The following is a 14,927-nucleotide window of genomic DNA, read 5'->3' on the forward strand; positions in this document are numbered from 1 at the left end:
TATTAAAGAAAGATAATAATTATAAAAATAATAATAATAATAATAATAATAATAATAATAATAATAATAATAATAATAATAATAATAATAATAATAACAATAACAATAATAATAATAATAAAAGTAATAATAATAATAATAATAATAATAATAATAATAATAATAATAATAATAATAATAATAATAATAATAATAATAATATAATATAATAATAATAATAATAATAATAATAATAATAATAATAATAATAATAATAATAATAATGATAATAGTAATAGTAATAATACTATTTAATAATTATAAATTTATATGAAAGGTTTGATGAAGTTTGCAATGGTGGTGTTGTTGCCATTTGTGGGTGGTGAAGATTCTTGTGGGTTGATGATGTTTGTTGTACTTGATGACGTATTCATCAACATTCTCCCCCCTGAAGGGCAAATACTCTTAAATGCGGGCTACTAGCTATGATGAACTACCGATAGGAGAATTTTAGTCGAGGTAGTAACCTCCACTATGCTCCGACTCACACCGTGTTAGTGAAGTCATCATAATGGCAACCATACATCCAACAGAACTATATATATGTACAGATTAAAGTTGAGTTTTTGGATTGTCCACATCAGGGTCGGGATGAGGTAAGTTATCTGGAAGTAAACAAATTTTAGAAATTGATCGTTTAATAAGTTTGTTTTTCATAAGAATAGATACCACCCTTGTATGTCCATCAGGTCCTGGATGGCCATTTTCAATACGGCCAAGTATCCATTGTACAGGTTCACATCTTTCATCAGTGAAAGATCAGCGCTGGAGTGAGCGCTTCAAAATCTGAAGGGTGAGTAGAGAGAGGACAAAACGGCCTAGAGTTGAGGCAACTTTCAATTTGGCATTAAAGTGTAGTTTATTCTTCGAAGGTAAGATTTCTATAATTTGTGATTCTTTTCAAATGATATTTAACAGATTTTACACCTGCTTCCCAAGTGACAAGATCGTAAGCTTAATAGAAGAGGAACCAAAGAATTAAATAAAACTAAAATTCTTTTGGAAAGTCTTCTAAATCTTACAACCGCACTTATAAACATTTACATCTTTCTAAAATTGTTATGCTTTCGTTCAACCTGAACGAAGTAGCATAACCATGTAAGTTGGTTTTGTCTGTTACAACAATTCTTGGTTCCTCTTCTATTGAGCTTACGATCTCGTCACTTGGGTAAAAAAATGTTTTTTGTCATAGAAGTTATTTTTAAAATAACTTCTGGGCAAAATATCCCAGACAAAAAACAAGGGAACTAGTGAGGATTGGTGGCTCTTTCCGAAACCTAGGTATTCCCTGCCTTACCCCCTGGTAAACATTACCATCGTTCTCCACTAATAAACAAACGTTGTTTTTATAAAAACAACAAAAAAGGGATAAAGCCTGACCATTTTGCGACAACAAAATACTACGGTATCCCGAACAAACAAGCCACACTGTTCTATTAATAGACAAGGCACGGTCGACGAAGGGGTTTTTGTTGTAACAGACAAAACCAACTTACATGGTTATGCTACTTCGTTCAGGTTGAACGAAACCATAACAAGTGGAGAAAGATGTGAATGTTTATAAGTTCGGTTGTAAGATTTAGAAGACTTTCCAAAAGAATTTTGGTTTTACTACGGTATCCCGAACAAACAAGCCACACTGTTCTATTAATAGACAAGGCACGGTCGACGAAGGGGTTTTTGTTGTAACAGACAAAACCAACTTACATGGTTATGCTACTTCATTCAGGTTGAACGAAAGCATAACAAGTGGAGAAAGATGTAAATGTTTTTAAGTGCGGTTGTAAGATTTAGAAGACTTTCCAAAAGAATTTTAGTTTTATTTAATTCTTTGGTTCCTCTTCTATTGAGCTTACGATCTCGTCACTTGGGTAAAAAATGTTTTTCGTCATAGAAGTTATTTTTAAAATAACTTCTGGGGAGAATATCCCAGACAAAAAACAAGGAGACTGATGAGGATTGGTGGCTCTTTCCGAAACCTAGGTATTCCCTGCCTTACCCCCTGGTAAACATTACCATCGTTCTCCACTAATAAACAAACGTTGTTTTTATAAAAACAACAAAAAAGGGATAAAGCCTGACCATTTTGCAACAACAAAAACATATATTCTAAGATTAGAAACTGCCTCTGAGTATATGGCTTTTGTAACCATGCATACAAATGTAGCCTTTAGTTATAGAAGAAGATCTGAGATTAGAATTTTTGATAGAAATGGGTCCTGCATAGTCGACGCCACTGTGTTTAAAAAAACTAGAAATTATTGTTATTTTTTGGCCAATGATTATTTCTATGGTTTGAGTGTTTTAGCTTTTTGACCTTAGGCTTCATATACAAATTAAAACAAAATTATTTTATTTTGTATTTTATTTCCGACGTAAATCAAATAATATGCATTTCAATTTCATATTAATTCACAAAATGGGATAAACTTACAATATAATTTTTAACATATAATAAACTACACTACTTAAAAATTAATATCACAGTTATTTTACTTTATTGCCACTCCATAGCACGAACTTATGTTGTCAGTATCTTCTTTTAGGTTCATCGTCTTGTCAATATGTTGTTGTATTCTAAGGCTCTCAATCATTAGTCTTTTCTTTTCTACTTTCTCTTTGTCTAATATTTCTATGCTATCAAAGTCTGGTGAGTGGCCAGTGTGAAAGGCATGTTGTGATAGCGCTGTTGTCTCCTTTTGTTTTTCTATGTCCGAGTTGTGGTCACTCATTCGTATGCTTAGTGATCGCTTTTTGTTCCAATGTATATTTTGTTACAGCTTTCATTTCCTTTGTCTTTACATGGAATTTTATTAACAACGTTGTTCTGTTGTTGTTTGTCAATAGGTGTTTTTGTGTTTGTAAATATTGTGCTTAACGTTGTGTTAGATTTATATGCAAAGTTAATGTTGTTGTTAATGATTTGTCGCAGCTGTTTGTTGTCAAATAACCCAGGGATGTAAGTTACACCGTAAAAACTTTTTAGTTCTGTCTTTTCATTATCCGCCGGTGTTTTAACATCCCTCTGTAGTTTTGTTTTAATTTCGTCAATTAATGTGCATATTATTTTATATGGAAAACTATTGTGTTTTAGGATTTTAAAAATTGTATTAGTGATCTTATTATGGAATTTTGCGTCACTAATGTTAAATATTCTATGTATGAGATTTTTGGCAGTATTAAGAATTTGTGTGTTTCGACTGTGTTGCATGATAGTTAATTATTCTACCAGATGATGTGTCTTTTGTGTAGCAGTCGAATTCTATGTCTTGGTTATTTCTTATTAATCTTGCATCTAGGTATGATATTGAGCCTTCTGTTTCAGTTTCCATGGTAAATTGTATTTTGTTGTGGTACTTATTCAATGTGTTCAGAATTTCATCTGATTCATCATTTTTAATAATTGCTAAAATATCATCTACATATTTGACTATGTATTTTATATTTATGTCTTTTGTTTGTAGCTCAGCTAGTGTGTCGTCAAGTAGTTTGTCTAAGACTATGTCCGCTATTGTCGGTGATAGTGGATTTCCCATTGGCATTCCAAATACTTGGTTATATATTTTATCGTCGATCATGAAATAGTTGTTGTCTTGGAGGCATAATTGTAAAATTTGAAGAAAACGTGATTTTGGTATTTCTGTATATTTTCTTATTTCATCCCATTATGATTGTTAAACGCACTTTTGGTAAATTGCTCATTATTTGCTAAGCAGGTTCGGCATTGTATCGGTAGCATTTTATACATTTATGAATTATGTGTTTTGCAAGTTGATTTCCAGATACAATCCAAAATTTGCGTGCTACAAAAGACATAGTTTATGTAACAACGCTATATAAAGTTTTTTCATTTGCGTCAGAAATTAAAAATTGAGGCAATGGATTGTGCTTTGACAAGATAATTGGATGTTTGACGTCATAAAGAAAGTTTGAATTTTGAAGGCGTCCACATACACGAAGAATTCCATTTTCATCTAGAAATGACATTAGTTTTAGAATGGGGCTTCTTTTCATGTCTCGTTTTGTGGCAAGCTTAAACATTTCCTCAGGAAAGTCAACCTTTTGTGAAATTTTACGAAGAATACATAAGGATTTGTTAAATTCTGCAAGGGTTTTAGGTTTTTAGATTTTGGATTTCTGCAATTTTCGAGAAATCTCTATTTTTTAATATGCGACTACTCTTTCTGAAGTTTGTAGTTTTTAGTATTTAGAAAACAGTTCAAGGTATATTTTCTCGGTGGACAAATTTGTTGTTATTTTAGATTTTCGTTCCTCTTCAGAGGTATGCAAATTTGGAAGAATATCTGGCCAAGATTTTTCAGTTTCATAAAGAAATTGGGGTCCAAACCACCATGATTGTTTTTCAATCAACTCTTCAGCCAGAATTATATTATTATTATATATATTTTGGGCATATAGATCACTTTAGAAGTGGAGTCTCACAGTTTGGCAACCATTCAATCCATCTTGGAATGGATAGTTTAGAAAATTTTGGCAGAGAAGATCAGTGGGTTAGGCATTGAGACTCTAATATTTGAGGAATTTGTTCATCCCAATCGACGCCATGTTCCCAAAGCTGTTTCAATATAGATTTGGCTGTTGGTGTAAGCCAACCTAATGAGTCATACAATCTGGCAGATTCAGACAGAATTTCTCGTTTTTAAAAATAAGATTTTTTTCAAGATTAACTTGAAAAGAAAAGGAGTCAGTTTCTGTATTCCACAGATTGCCAAGGATTTTTACCATACTGTCATGGTCAAAACTTTGTGTTACATAAGTTTCTTTATGCTGTTCTGGTATTTGGGAAAGAAGTTCTTTTGAATTAGTTCTTCATTTATGGAGACTACAACCAGCTTTTACTAAAAGAGCACGTAGATTTTTGAACAATTGTTTTGCAGATTCTGAAGTGTCTGCACCTGAAATTATGTCGTCAACGTAGGAGTCTTGAACTAAAACTTGACGAGTTTTTGGGAATATTTGTATGTAATCGTCTGCTATTTGTTGCAGGATAGGAATTGCGGGATAAGGAGCTGAAGTTGTACCATAAGTTACAGTATTTAGTTCGTAAATTGAAATGTCTTCAAATTGGCTGTTGCGCCATAGAATGTGTTGGTATTTTCTGTGGTTTGGACAGACTTGTATTTGGCGAAACATTTTCTCAATGTCTGCACTGACGTCTATTTTGTGTCTTCGCCATTTGGTCATAATGCCAGGAAGATCATTTTGTAGAGGGGATCCAGGAGAAAGTTCTTCGTTAAGTGATTTATAATCAGCTAGAAGGCTGCCATCAAAAACAACTCTCAATTTTGTTGTAGAACTACTTTCTTTAAAAACGGCATGGTAAGGCAGAAAATAAGAATTTGGACAAACGTCAGTAGGATAAGTCCCTATTTTAGGCATGTGTCCTAAGGATTCATACTCTTGCTTAAAAGTTTTGTATGTGTCACTAAAACTGGGTCTTTTTGTGAAAGAAATTTCAATTTGTTTAAGTATAGGATAAGAATTTGAATTTAGTAAAAATTTAAATGGTAAATTTACCATATATCGAACCTTTTCGGTTCGATTTGTAGTAGATTGGAAGTATTTCTCACATTCAAGTTCTTCACTGGTAAGTTTTCATTTAGAAATAACTTCCTCTTTGTTCCCAAAAGGATTTTAGAATATTTTCCACGTTCACATTTTGAATATGGATGCTATTTGTAGAGATAGATTCAGCGGGTACAGATATACCCATCGAAAAGTTGTATTTTGGAAGAAAAGATCATTGTGAATGAATTTTGTTGGAATTTTAATTTTAGAGCAGATAGCTGATCCTAGAATTAAGTCTATTGGGCCAGATTTGTAATAATAGGGGTAAGCTAAGTTTTCTAGTTCAACATTAGGCAAAGAAATATGTTTAGATGAAGGATTTGGTGTATAAGAAGAAAGAGAAGAAAGTACAAGAGAAAAGTACTACATGAAATTATTAACTCTTGTTTTCGTGTGAACAAGTTAAGATTCACCAAAAATTTTGATAAGTTTTCACCACCATTTCCTATGCCTTTACAATGTGATCTGGTTTTTTCCATCCCTAAAAATTGAACTGTTGATTCTGTAATTAGACTTCCCTGAGATCCAGGGTCTAGCAGAGCACGTATAGTGAATTTACCACGCAAGATCTAATTGTCTAAAGTAGAACAGAATTAAAAGATTTGCACTATGAGAAGTGATTTGATTGGACAGATTTAGATTTTTAGTTTGAGTCACAGGTTCATCTGAATGAAGCACTATATGATGAGGTTGTTTGCAGGTTATGCATCAAAAGAAAGATTTGCAATTGTTTTCATCGTGACCGATTACAAAACAATTGCGACATATATTTTTACCTGCAAGAAATTTATTTTTAAGCGATCAATGTTAAGGCGAGAAATTTGAAACACTTTGAGAGAGAATGATTCTTCTCACAAAATGCACAAACAGCTGAGTTTGATTTTGAAAAATTTCCAATGTGAGTAAAATTTTTATTGGTTTTAGAGAAAGAAAAAGATTTTAGAAAAAGATTTTGAAGTTGATGGGAATTCATCAGTTAAGGACTTAAGAGTCTTAAAAGTTCTTTCTAAGAATAAAAATAATTCAGAAAGTTGAGGTAATTTTGTAGAAGATTTAAGAGATTGTTCCAAATATCGTCGAGATTGAATAACTCGTTTATGAACAAGAAGATGTTTTAGAAGAGGACCCCAAGTGTCGGTATTAACATCCAAGTTTTGTAGAGCTGCAATACACTCTCGAGCAGAATCTAGTAAAGTTTTGACAGACTGAAACCCACCATCAGAGTTTGGAGTACTGAAAAGTTTTGAAATCAAGTTGCCCACACCCATTCGCTTGTTATGATATCTTGATTCCAAAATATTCCATGTAGAGTCATAATTTGCCTCAGTGGCAAAAATATTTTTGATTAAATTAGCTGCATCACCAGCTAAAGTACTACGAAGGTAGTAAAACTTTTGAATTTTATTCAAAGAATTGTTCATATGAACGAGAGAGAAATATATATCACGGAATGGAATCCATTCCATATAATCACTTGAGAATTTTGGCAGTGACATTTTTGGAAGTTTAGAGTCTAAAGATAATGTGTCACTACCAGTGTGACCAGATCTAAAATAGTGTTGCAGCTAAAACAGCATAAAAATAATGCTAAAAAATGCCAAATATAATGCTAAATATAAATACATTATTTTACACCCTGCAACTCTATGTGTTGGGGGTATTATAAGTTTGATTGTGAAAAAATTATGTGGCTCTTCGAAATTTTGGATTCCCACATAGGAAATATATATATTCATCTTGACTTACAAAATTGAATTTTACATTTTGTAATATTTTTACTCCTTACAACACTTTATAGTTAGGATATTATATACAGGGCACATTTATGGCCCGATCCTCACGTAATGTTGAATGGAGGTGGGGATAGTGTCAGAATAGAAGCCTGATGTTTTTGGAGATGATCGTAAAATATTTAGGAGTTCAAATGGACCAAAAACTGAAAGTTTTCTGACACGTCATAAATATTGTCCGATCCTTAGGAAATTTTAAGTGGGGGTTCGATATCGACCCTACCAAGCATTTCGGATAGCCATCGGATAACAGTTAGCGGGTAAAATGGGCCCCATTTTTTGTGGGAAAAATACCAAAATGTACATTGCACCTAAATGCTGAAAGTGAATTCCAAGCAAATTAAGAAATATACGAATGGCGCACTTCTGAACTTTTTTACAACAATTCATCTAGAGAAGCCTTAATTTACAAATATTGTTCTGAATAGCCATTATCATAACTCTCTTTCTTATTTTATATAAGAATATGCATTACTTCGGTCCAAACCATTAACAATTTTAGAGATGACAGGTTTTTGAAAAAAAACTTGGTTCCAGATCCATGAAGTTTATTCCGAAGGATGTCCAAATCTGTTTTTAAAAGTTAGAGACCAAATGATAATAAGAATGAGATCGTTTGAAATCTTAAAAATTTCGCTACCTTTTTTAACCTTTCCAATATGCATCTAATGTAAAGAAGTAAATTCATAGAGTATAATATCGTTCTATTTTTAATTTCTACTTTTATAGGGTTCATGCCACTGAAAACTCTTCCAACTTCTGTGTAACTAAATGGAAAAACTACACACTTCATAACAAAAGAAGACAATTCCTTGAACGGGTTTTCATTTAAAGAATTTTTAAATACTTATACACATATCCAAAAATAAATCGTTGAGTTTATGTCTGCCCATTCATATGAACCTAGCTTTTGCCATTGCTTTTCTAAAATATTAATTTTGTTCAAAATGTTCATGTAATTTAATTTTTTAGATTTAAGAAAAATTGGAAGAAAGTAGTAAATAATATAAGAACATCTTGGCCAAAAAAAAAGATGCTAAAATATGCTAAACTAACAATTTTAAAAAGCTAAGAAAAATGCTAAATGAAAATTTTGCGGCTAAATACAAAAAAAAAAATGCTAAATTTAGCTTCAAAAATGCTAAAATGGCCACACTGGTCACTACGATTATGATTTGCAACAAATGTGCTTGCCATTGGTGATTGCGAAATAGAATAATCAGATAATGGGTCTATGATTTTTCCTTTGAAGGTTACATATTTTTCGGAAAAAATAAAATACACATCATCATTTAAATATGGCACATCACTGGCATTCAACGAAGAGTCTCGCACATTAAAAATGTCATCAACTCTTTGAGTTAATGCATTTGCATAACCATGAGTCTTTTCAGAGGGATTTTTGGCCTCAAAACGGGCTTGATCTTTCGGTAATAAATCGAACAAATCCCTCTGTTCTTTTATTAAATTGGAAAGGTCACTCATGGTTACGATTTGAATACACTCTCAGACATTTTTGACACCGAAAACACTTTGTAGGTTAGCTCACTTTCACTGCACAAATTGTGTCGAAAATTTCCAATAATTGAAATATTTTTCTTTTAGTTCACGAAATATTTTTTTTTAAATCGATAAAAATTTAAATTTAATAAAATTTCAATGAAAATCACAAAAAAAATTTAGTTAAATTCGAAAATGGCGATTTGTTGTTGTGGTTTAAACAAATAAATTTTCCTTATTTTCCAATATGAATAAAGTTAAAAATCACAATTACTGTTAAACGGATCAGTTTTATTTGTTTTTTTTTTTTTTTTTTTTTTTTTAAATTCTCACAGGCACAATTTTCTCATTTTTGTACTTTTTGTTGGCTTTGCAATCAATTTTTGTTATTAAACTTTTCACTTTCTATCAAACACAACAACTAAATAATTGAAATTTTTAATTTTTTAAATTCGGCCTATTGAATTAAATATATTAATTTAAAAAACTTTTTTATCACCAAATATTTTTTTTTATTTAATTTTCTTAAATTATTGGAATTTTCACTGTAAAACAACTAATTTTTTTCAGGAAACAATGAAAAATTATTAAGCCGATTAGAATTCCCGAGTTTCGGCACCAATAAAATGTTGAGTTTATTCCCACTGATTAATAACGTAATTTAAAACATGTAAAAATGCTGTAAATTAGGCCGGGCCGAACTTTGAATTCCCTCCACCATTTGGTAAAATTTTAACAATTCTCAAAAAAATCATCAGAATACCCAATATCGGGAGTTGCCGTTATATAGTATACCCTCCATATTATGGTGGAGGGTATAAAAACAGTTATTCTGCCAACGGCATACATACAATTTTAGTTTGATGAGATTCTTTTTCGTCGTCGTTTGTGTGTGCGTATGTTAGTAGTGATTTGCCTTGCCGTCGTTGATTATCATGGACTGGGCATCATGTATATGTGAGCATTTTATTTCAGTACAACGGCAAAGCAACGAAATATAAGGCTGAGGCAGAAATCTTCAAAGGAAAAAATGTATTGATGGAAAATGTAAATATTTTGCCAAATGTCATTTTTGGATGAAATTTATCAAATTTGACAGAGAATATGAAAATGGAAAAATTTTCAAAATTAAGTAGAATTTATAAAAATGACCAAATTATGGGAATTTTCGAGAATTATGACCTGTGGGTAATTAAGAAAAATTTTAAATATTTTATTATCTTTTATGAACTGGGTTAAAAAAATAATCCAGTGGCGTCCACGATTATATTGGCTCAATAAAATTACCGAATAAGAACAGTAATTAGCGAAAGTAATTTTTCCCCAAAATCAAACACGTGTACAAATTTACTTATGTATTTAGGTAACAAAAAATATACGTTACAAATTTGATTTCATAATAAACAAGCGGTGTAACAACCGCTCCGGTCTTTTTAAAAAATAAAATTTATTGAATAATTGTTAAATTTATATATTCTTGATCAGAGTAAAATTCCAATACGATTTAGCCATGCCCGTCTGTCTATCTGTTGTAATCACGCTATTTTTCGAAGGAATTGAGATAGGAGGCTAAAATTTTGCACATATGTTTATTTTTCCAGTAGGCAGGTTAATTCGTAAATGGGCCATGTGGGTCTACGTTTTCACATAGCCTCCACATGACGGTACCTCCCGATATTCGGTATTTTAATGATTTTAGCGAAATTACAATTCGGAATGGTTTCAAATTTAGTATTTGAAATTCGTAATGGATACCACAGCTTACGACAGAAAATTGTCTTTGCAGGTCCACGTCTTCGTATAGCCGCCATATGACGGTACCTTCCGATATTCGATATTTTTTTGATTTTGGCGACATTATTCACTGAAGTTGTTTCAAATTTGGTATTTTAAGTTCGCAATGGATACTACAGACCATGAATGGAAATTTTCTGTGAGGTCCACGTCTTCGTATAGTTCTCATTTAACGGCACCACCCGATATTCGGTATTTTGATGATTTTAGCGACATTATTCACCGGAACTGTTTCAAATTATATATTTGAAGTTCGCATTTAATACTACTGCCTTCGACAGAAAATTGTCAATGCAGGTCCACGCCTTCGTATAGTCCCCATATAATGGTACCACCCGATATTCGGTATTTTGATGATTTTAGTGACATTACTCACAGGAATGATATCAAATTTGGTATTTGAAGTTCCTTGTAGATACTACAGCCTAAGACAGAAAATTGTCTGTGCAGGTCCACGTCTGCGTATAGCCCTCATATAACGGTACCTCCGTATATTCGGTATTTTAATGATTTTAGCTATATTATTCACCGATTTTTTTTCCAATTTCGCATTTGAATATTGTAATTGCTTATGACCAAGGTTGCCTATGCAAGTCCACGTCGTCGTATAGACCCTAATATAATGGCTACATTCTCCATTTCTAAGATTATAAAAGAATTTTTGATGGATTTAATTATGATGATGGAGCGTATTCAAAGTTCTGCCCGGCCGAACTTACAGTATGTTGATTTGTTTATTTTAGAAATAATGGAGTTTTTGTTGATCTGGGTTTGGATTATTGTTCTGCGACAGTGAGCACTTAATCAACTATTTAAATTATATGAAATATTGAAGTTATTAACTTAATTTTTTTCTTCTGTCTCGTCAACAACAATAAAATCCACAATCATGGGATTAAGCAAAACCAAAATGCCTTCGGGATGCCGTACAAGAATGCAAACACTGGTGGAGTCAGGAATCTCCGATATTCAGATCAGTGGAAACAATCGAGAAGTCGTAAGAAAGTATGAACATTGGGCTATTTAATAAAAATAATGGATGTAGAAAATATACCACTAAACAGAGTTATAAATATAGAAAGCATACATTTAAATCCCGATATAATTTAAAAAAAAATAGATTTATTCTATCTAAAATAGATACATTTGAAACTCAAATATATTGAGACAACTCCGCATACCTTTTTTTCATCGATTCTTCTCAGGAGATTGACATGTTTCGAAGCTTCACACATTTTTTAAGTAGATTTTGGTGGATAGTAACATGTTTAATTCTTCTTTGTACTTGTTGACCTTTTTTGGAACAGACTTTCGGAATTTCAGAGAACCGTTTGTGTAATATAAATAAATAAATATACACAAATTTAGAACAATACCTCTTCGTAGTCGCTTCATATTATTAAAATGGTATGTAATTTTCTCCTGTTTAATACGAATTTTCAAAATGTGTTTCCGCAAACTTGCTTTGATTGAAATTGAAAGTTTTATGTTATGCTATCAAATATTCTATTAATGTACTGCATACCTGATTAAAACTCAATATTTTCTCCCAAGTTTTGTTTTAGGATTTTTATACTCTACACCATAGTATGGAGGGTATATTAAGTTTGACATTCCGTTTGTAACACCTCGATATATACATAAACCCCACAAAGAATACATATTCTTGATCAGCATAAAATTCTATGTCGATTCTATAGCTTCCGAGCGAAATGAAGAAGATTGATAACATTTTACTCAAATGTACCTGGTACCTCCATATTTTCGATACGTTGATGATTTTAGCGACTTTATTCACCGGAATTGTTTCAAATTTGGCATTTGAAGTTCGTAATGGATACTACAGCCTAAGACAGAAAATTATCTGTGCAGGTCCACGTATTCGTATAGCGTATATAGCAATATTCGGTATTTTGATGATCTCAGCGTCATTATTTACCTCCCTATATTCGGTATTTTGATGATTTTAGCGACATTATTAACCATCATTGTGTCAAGTTTGGTATTTGAAGTTCGTAGTGGATACTATAGCCTATGACAGGAAATTGTCTGTGCAGATCCACGTCTTCGCATAGCCTCCATATAACGGTATCTCCCAATATTCGGTATTTTGATGATCTTAGCGTCATTATTTACAGGTATTGTTTCAAATTACGTATTTAGAGTTCGTGATGGGAACTACAGACTGTGACACAAAATTGTCTATGCAGGTCAATGTCTTCGTATAGGCCCCATATATCAGTACCCCCCTATATTTGGTATGTTGACGAGTTTAGGTACAATATCCATCGAATTGTGTGGGATGTCGTATTTGAAGTTCGAATTGGATGCTACAGCCTGTGATAGCAAATTGTTTATGCAGGTCCAGGTCTTCGCACAGCTCCGATATAACGTTATCTCCATATATACGATATTTTGAGGATTTTAGCTACATTATTCACCGTTTAATATGGTAATGACAAACAATGCCTATGTAGGTCCACGTCATATAGACCCCAATATAACGGTTATGTTCGGTATTTTTAGAAATTTAACAGAAATTTCAAGGATTTTATTTTTGAGTCCTAAGAAAGTATGAACATTGGGCTATTTAATAAAAATAATGGATGTAGAAAATATATCACTAAACAGAGTTATAAATATAGAAAGCATACATTTAAATCCCGATATAATTTAAAAAAAAAATAGATTTATTCTATCTAAAATAGATACATTTGAAACTCAAATATATTGAGACAACTCCGCATACCTTTTTTTCATCGATTCTTCTCAGGAGATTGACATGTTTCGAAGCTTCACACATTTTTTAAGTAGATTTTGGTGGATAGTAACATGTTTAATTCTTCTTTGTACTTTTTGACCTTTTTTGGAACAGACTTTCGGAATTTCAGAGAACCGTTTGTGTAATATAAATAAATAAATATACACAAATTTAGAACAATACCTCTTCGTAGTCGCTTCATATTATTAAAATGGTATGTAATTTTCTCCTGTTTAATACGAATTTTCAAAATGTGTTTCCGCAAACTTGCTTTGATTGAAATTGAAAGTTTTATGTTATGCTATCAAATATTCTATTAATGTACTGCATACCTGATTAAAACTCAATATTTTCTCCCAAGTTTTGTTTTAGGATTTTTATACTCTACACCATAGTATGGAGGGTATATTAAGTTTGACATTCCGTTTGTAACACCTCGATATATACATAAACCCCACAAAGAATACATATTCTTGATCAGCATAAAATTCTATGTCGATTCTATAGCTTCCGAGCGAAATGAAGAAGATTGATAACATTTTACTCAAATGTACCTGGTACCTCCATATTTTCGATACGTTGATGATTTTAGCGACTTTATTCACCGGAATTGTTTCAAATTTGGCATTTGAAGTTCGTAGTGGATACTACAGCCTAAGACAGAAAATAATCTGTGCAGGTCCACGTATTCGTATAGCCCCCATATAACGGTATCTCCCAATATTCGGTATTTTGATGATCTCAGCGTCATTATTTACCTCCCTATATTCGGTATTTTGATGATTTTAGCGACATTATTAACCATCATTGTGTCAAGTTTGGTATTTGAAGTTCGTAGTGGATACTATAGCCTATGACAGGAAATTGTCTGTGCAGATCCACGTCTTCGTATAGCCTCCATATAACGGTATCTCCCAATATTCGGTATTTTGATGATCTTAGCGTCATTATTTACGGGTATTGTTTCAAATTACGTATTTAGAGTTCGTGATGGGAACTACAGACTGTGACACAAAATTGTCTATGCAGGTCAATGTCTTCGTATAGGCCCCATATATCAGTACCCCCCTATATTTGGTATGTTGACGAGTTTAGGTACAATATACATCGAATTGTGTGGGATGTCGTATTTGAAGTTCGAATTGGATGCTACAGCCTGTGATAGCAAATTGTTTATGCAGGTCCAGGTCTTCGCACAGCTCCGATATAACGTTATCTCCATATATACGATATTTTGAGGATTTTAGCTACATTATTCACCGTTTAATATGGTAATGACAAACAATGCCTATGTAGGTCCACGTCATATAGACCCCAATATAACGGTTATGTTCGGTATTTTTAGAAATTTAACAGAAATTTCAAGGATTTTATTTTTGAAAATTTCCAAATTCGTTCCAAATGGTGAAGCGTATTCAAAGCCCACACAGGCATTTAGAACAAATTCAAATTCG

This window comes from Musca domestica, unplaced genomic scaffold (genome assembly GCF_030504385.1).
Source record: "Musca domestica strain aabys unplaced genomic scaffold, Musca_domestica.polishedcontigs.V.1.1 30, whole genome shotgun sequence".
Lineage (NCBI taxonomy): Eukaryota > Metazoa > Arthropoda > Insecta > Diptera > Muscidae > Musca > Musca domestica.